Source organism: Passer domesticus, chromosome 2 (genome assembly GCF_036417665.1).
Source record: "Passer domesticus isolate bPasDom1 chromosome 2, bPasDom1.hap1, whole genome shotgun sequence".
Taxonomy (NCBI): domain Eukaryota; kingdom Metazoa; phylum Chordata; class Aves; order Passeriformes; family Passeridae; genus Passer; species Passer domesticus.
The window spans coordinates 82244066-82250666 of NC_087475.1; positions in this window are offsets into that span (position 1 = coordinate 82244066).

Below are 6601 nucleotides of genomic sequence, written 5' to 3' on the forward strand. Positions count from 1 at the left end.
TTGTTTGTTTGTTTTTCTTTTTTATTTTTTTTTTGGAGGGGGGATGTTTGGTTGATTGTTGTTGTTTTTCTTTTTTTGTTTGAAAAGAGTGCTAAAGCCATGACAAAATTGTTCAAAAAATGTGAGAAAACGAAACCTTCCTGGTATTTCTGATTTACGTAAGGATTTTTTCTTATTTTTAAATATATTCATAAAAAAACTACAAAATGGGAAGATCTGAGAAAAATGCAAAGGTTCAGCTGCTTTGTAACTTGCTCTGACATTCCTTTAATATATATATATAAGGAATATATTCTGTGTACGCAAACAGAAAGGACTGGGGTTTTTTTATTTTCTTGCAGTTGAGAACACTGACAAAAACCCCAGTCTGGAAACCCTTCACCAGATGAACTGAGATCCACAAAGTGTTACTTTTCCTCCATATCTCTATTTTTCGTTTGTCTTCCCTGCTGAGATAAGGCTTCCAGGAGCAGGCCTGGCCACCATCCAGGGTTGGAGCAGTGCTCAGCACGCAGGAGCCTTTCTTGCTGAGCCCTGAAGCACGACTCTGATAGCAGGCTAAATAACAGCTAGTAAATGTGGAAGGAACTCAAGCCCAGCACTGTCTTTATAAACACCTTTATTGTGTCTTGGGAGGTTTCTGGAGTGTATTGGTGACAGCATCCTGTACAGATGAATTGGCTGATGAGGGAAGATGCTCTGCTGGATCACATACTTACAAACAAGCGAGTACTGTACAGATGTGTGATAACTGGGGACAGCTTTGGCTGGAAACCCTGAGAGAGTAGCATTCAGGATTCTGAGAAGAGGAAAAAAAGCAAAAGTCAGAGTTCAAGCCTTGATTTCAGGAGAATAGACTTTAGCCTGATCCTGCTTGGGAAAATCCTCTGGAAGGCCCTGGACTGAAGAGGCCTCAGGGAGATCCAATTGATTTTCAAGAATAACCTCCTCCAAGTTCAAGAATGGTCCATCTCCACATGCAGCAAATCAAGCAAAGGCAGCAGGAGCCCTGCAAGGATGAGTAAGGAGTTTCTGACTAAACTAAAAAATAAAAAAGAAATGTGTAAAATACATGGAAGTGACAGGTGTCTGAAGACAGATATATGAATCTTGTCTGAGCTTTGGTAAGGTCTGATTATTAAAATTATTAGAGAGATGCCTCTGTCCAAATTAAGGTGCAAATGAGACCCTATGCTGAAGTGAATAGCATGAATTTTATTTAACAGTAAATGTGAGGCAGAGAGAGAAAGAAGTATAAAAAGAGACAAGAAGGGAGAGAAAGAGAGTGACAGAGAGACAGATTAAGTAGAAAAATGTCACCACTCCATAGATTCCAACAGCATCCCATTGGTCCTCTTCTTGTTTTCTCAATCATAGGGTCCCACAAAACATAGATCCAATGGACTAATATACATTCAGCCCAAGTGGGAGCACCCAGGTTCCTCCCCTGGTATCTTCAGAAAGAGAAAGAAGGAGAATCCATGGAACTACAGGCTGGTAAGCATCATTTTGATCACAGGAAAGGTGGTGGAGTAAATCTGGGGAGTAGTTTCAAAACACAGGAAAGATAAGAAGGTGACTTGGAGTAATCAGTGTAGGTTTATGAAGGATATATCATGCCTTACCAAACAGATAGCCTCCTATGATGAAATCACTGGGGGTGGGTAAAGAGAGAACACTGTCCAATTCTGGGCTTCCCAGTAAAACAAATGAGGATAACTGAGTCCAGCAAAGGAATACAAAGATGATTAAGAGTTTGGACCGTAAAGGAGAGAGAAGAGAGCTGGGACAGTTCATCTGGAGTAGAGAAGGTTCATGGAGATCTTAAAGAATCTGTAAAGTATACAGAATACAAATTTCCCTGCACATGATGTTAGTGATTGTCTTCAAGAACAACACTTAAATCTATGTGAATTGGACAAAAGTTTCAAATGGACAAATGTGATTCAGCCCTGTTCTTAAAGGAGATTGTCTCTGTGGAGGAGAGGGTAGACTATTGTCTAAATTCCTCCTGTGGGGGTTTCAAATTGACCCTCATGGGAGGGGCATAATGCAGGTTACTGATTATCAGAACTATTCTATCTTAGACATGCCTGTGTGTAGCACTGTAGCTGACTCTTATCACAAAAATACTCTTCAGTACCTGAGAGGCCTAAACCTGCTGCACTGTCAGTTTGGTCCAGGCTTTTGTCCAGCTCCATAGTAGCATTCCTGCAATGAGTGTGATGCTTCCATCTGCAGCCTCAGTGAGTGCTCTTACACCTCGCTTATTGAATCTGAGGTACAACAAATTTCATTTGGAACTGGCACATTTCAGACTGAATCTATACTGTATGATGCCTTCACTGCTGTCTGGCCTCGGGGACAAGCCATTTTACTTTTCCCAGAGTATTACTGACCCCCCTGTTATTAGATTTTACCCTTGGCAGACATTCTGGTCCTTGCCTTATTGCTTTTTGAGTTGCACTGTGTTCATGTATTCCCAGGTGACTGTTCAAATACACTTGGTGTAAAATGCACTGCAGTCCATCTAAGATTTTTTGCTGCAAGCTCTGAAGGATAGACTTTAACTTGTATTTTATTAGGCTGTATGGATCTATATTAAAAAAATTATCCTTGAGAGAGGGAATTATGTCAAATTATTAGTAATTTTTGAGCTTGTTGGAGTAGAAATATGTATTTGCATCTGAGCATTGTCTGTGTTCACAGAGGGCTGATGGACATGGAAGCTATGTTGGAATATGAAATAAGTAGTCAGACTCTGGGAATGATAACCCTTCATCAGACTAAGGGTTGCAATTGTGAGAGAGCCACAAACTCTCACCCTTTTAGCGCAATGATTCATGTACCACTGGGCTCTTAACTGTGTAGCTAACAACTCTGTATTCATTCCATACCCCAGAATTAATTGCAATACAAACTGGCAAAAAACTCTGTGCATAATGTCAATGTTTTGTATTTTTTTTTTAAGTAGGATATAAAATTATAGTCTATGACATTGATTTTTATGTATATGTGTGTGTATATATATATATATGTGCATACACACAGAGAGATGTGTATTAGCATGTCTCCGAATTATGCTGTTATTTATACATATGACATATGTCATATTTATACAATATGTCATATTAGGCAATATCAATATGATGGTGTAGGTCACTCCTTTCAAGACTTTCAGAGCTACCAGATATAACATTAATAGCTGTGGTGTGAAAACCTACATCATTTTAGATGAAAATCCTTTGAATACATGCATTTCTAATAATCTGAATTTTGGTCACAAAAATATAAGAAAAGATATAAAACTGTTAGAGACTGTCCAAAGGAGGGCAACAAAGATGGTGAAAGGCCTTGAGGGGAAGCTGAGGTCACTTGGTCTGTTAGCCTGGAGAAGAGACTGGTGACACCTCACTGCAGTCAGCAACTTCCTTTTGAGGGAAAGAGGGGGAGCAGGCATTGATCTCTTCTCTCTTGTAACCAGTGACAGGACCCAAGAGAATGGCCTGAAGCTCTGTTAGTGGAGGTTGAGGCTAAATATTAGGAAAATGTTCTTCCCCCAGAGGGTGGTTGGCACTGGAACAGGCACACCAGGGAAATGGCAACAGCACCAGTCTGAGAGAGTTCAAGAAGTGACAATTTCAACAATGCTTTCAGGCACATGGTGTGACTCTTGGGGGTGTCCTGTGCAGGACCAGGAGCTGGACTCGATTATCATTGTGTGTCCCTTTCAACTCAGCATCTCCCATGATTCTGTGAATGTCATTTTTTTACAAAAACTATTGCTTTGTAGTTTCATTATCTCAGACAACACTTGTTTTTAAAAAGTATCTTGGTAACAAATCTGGTGCTCAAGGTCGATGTCCTTTGCTGTGTATGGCACACAAGGAGAAGTGGTAGAATCCAGGGTGCAGTTATGCTTTCCCTGATTCTTGTCAATGTAATTGCATCTTCAATATCTTCAATTTTATCTCTTCTCTCAGAGAAAAAGGTCTCTACTAGTGACAGAGAAATAGTGAGGAATTTCTGAAAATTAATACTGTAAAATGAGTTTCTCTTTTATGTAGAGAACAATACAGCCTGTAATGCCTTAATTTGATGGAATTTTCAAAAATGTTATTATTTACAACTGAGATGTATAGATTTATCATCAACTCTACTAATTAAAATAGAATTTTAATAGACTCTAATAGACAAATTAATATTAGTATGGTATTACAATAGAATAATGGATAGGCAGAAAATACAAAAATAAAACAGCATAGATATGCATAATGTCACATGGAATTTCAGTTATTTTTTGCAATGATTTTATAAAGTTTAAAATGTACATATATGACAGAAAACACAGACAAATGAAATATATACACAGAAATATCAACAAATTGCTGGCATGCTTTTGTGTTCTTATTGCCTGGACAGCAGCAGAGTAAGGGCTCAGGGGCAACATCTGGTTCACCCAGACTGGCAAGTTACTTGGTGTCAGCTGAGCCCTGCTAACCACCTACCTGTGGGTGGCAAATGCAAGCTGGTTTGGTTTATATTACCTGTCCTTAATTGTGGTCTCTGCCAAGACAGATTTCACTGTATCATCTCCAGGCTCAGTGCGCTTCCCTGGCCACCTCTGCCTGCAGGAGATCGCTGAGGTGCAGTAACCTGTTTGTGTGCATGAAGGGATCAGCTGGCATCATCAAGCAAATCTTGCAGTGATCCTCTGAGCCATAACCAGCCCAAATTATTTGCCTTCTCCCATGGCAGTGCTGCAGCAGGGCTGCAAATTAATGATAGGTCCACGTCTCCCTGCTCCAGTGCCTCTTGGTGGCAAGGAGGCCTAACCAGTACAGACACATAGCTCCAAAAAGGTAGATCAAGGCAGGACATTTCAGGAGCATTTTAGCAGATGGTGTATGTAAAAGCCAGCTCACTGTGAAATTAGGAGATCTGGGTACAGCTTTCACTCAGCAAGATGCTTCAGTCCATACTTGCCTTTAGTTTAACAAATCATCCCTCTAACTGCAAGGATCCCTCCTACATGCTCACCCCATGTCTGAACACCTCATGAACCTCTCACTGGTAGCCCTACTGCCAGCCCAGGGTGACCTTGATTGAGCCTGTGAGGAGCTCATTGTACCAGGGTGCTGCTGGAGCCAAGAATTTAACCACATTCAGAAAAGAATTGGAGATTTAAACAAGTAACACGATTATCCAGAGCTATTATAGCTAATTCTAACAAAAACTTTAGAAGAGAGATAAAGCCTCATGCTTCTGGGTACAGGCCAGCCTCTAACTACACTTACTAATAGCCTAAGACCTCCAGTTACAAAACACCTGCTTTCAGAGACCTTCCATGTGCTGGTCTCTGAGCAAAGACCATCATCAAAGAAGGATGAAACACCAGATGTAATTTGAACCTTAACCAAAGCACCAATTTATTTATTTCCAAAAGTGCTAAATCCTCTCAGCCTGTTCTTTGTTTAAGCTCTAAAAGGGAAAATCTTCAGCTTTAGAGAGTGATGGTGAATGCTTAGAAGTACTCAAGTATTGGATCCTCTCAGGAAACAGAGGTGCTGCAAAGGCAAGAATTGACATAGCACACATGCTACCAGTAATAACAATAATAAGCTTGAATCATTCAAATTTACTAACTGATCAAACTGGTTTGCCTGCCAAGTTGTTGTTCATGTCTAACAAATTGTTGTTCATACCTAACAAGGCAAAACCCTTTAAATTTCTCTCCAAACAGGATACAAATGACAGCTTGTTTTTGGAAAGACTATATATCTAACTGGAAAAAAAATCCTCGTATTAAACAAAGGTTCAAGGAAAATAAGGCATTCTTCCTCTCAAGTTACCTATTTCCACTTTGTGTGTTTATGTATATATACAAACACAAACACAAACTTAGAATTCGAGTTTAAAGACCGATTATAAAAGATTGCATAATATGAATGTTCTGGATTCTTTGTCTACTAAAATCCAGCTTTTTGGATAGATGACAAAATTCTAATGCCATTTCAGTCCACACTTGAATAAGAACTCCATCAAATAATATTACAATAAGTAAAAAATATGTTTTCATTTTCAAGAACTTCAATAAATATAAAAATTATTCACTGATAAGTTGCACAAAATATTAAAATTCTGCGGGTTTGCTATCAAAGCTGTTAAAAGAATCAAACACCTGTAGGTAATGGGCAGAGGTTTCCAGCTAAGCTGCCTAGGTAAAATTCACTGTGCTCTTCATACAAAACAAAGGGACAGTCATGTCAGTGGAATGATTTACTCAAATGGGTTCAGTTGTTTGCAAGTTTGGTGTCACTTGTTTTGGAAAACAAATGACTGCTGAGACACTGGCATTTGTATGCTCGAATGTTGTTATGCTTTCATAACTTCTGATTATCGGAGTAGTGAGATAAACCTGCATTTTTTGCATTTTAGAGTCCAGTTGTATGAAAAAAACAAAGCACAAGCTGCATGCTGCATTCAGATGGGAGCATGATAATAGGTATAGAGAGACAATCACAATTATGGTAGCAAAATTTAAAAATATGTATCTGCTGTAATTAAATTTGCACAGTCCTCCTAGTATGGACACAAGTAG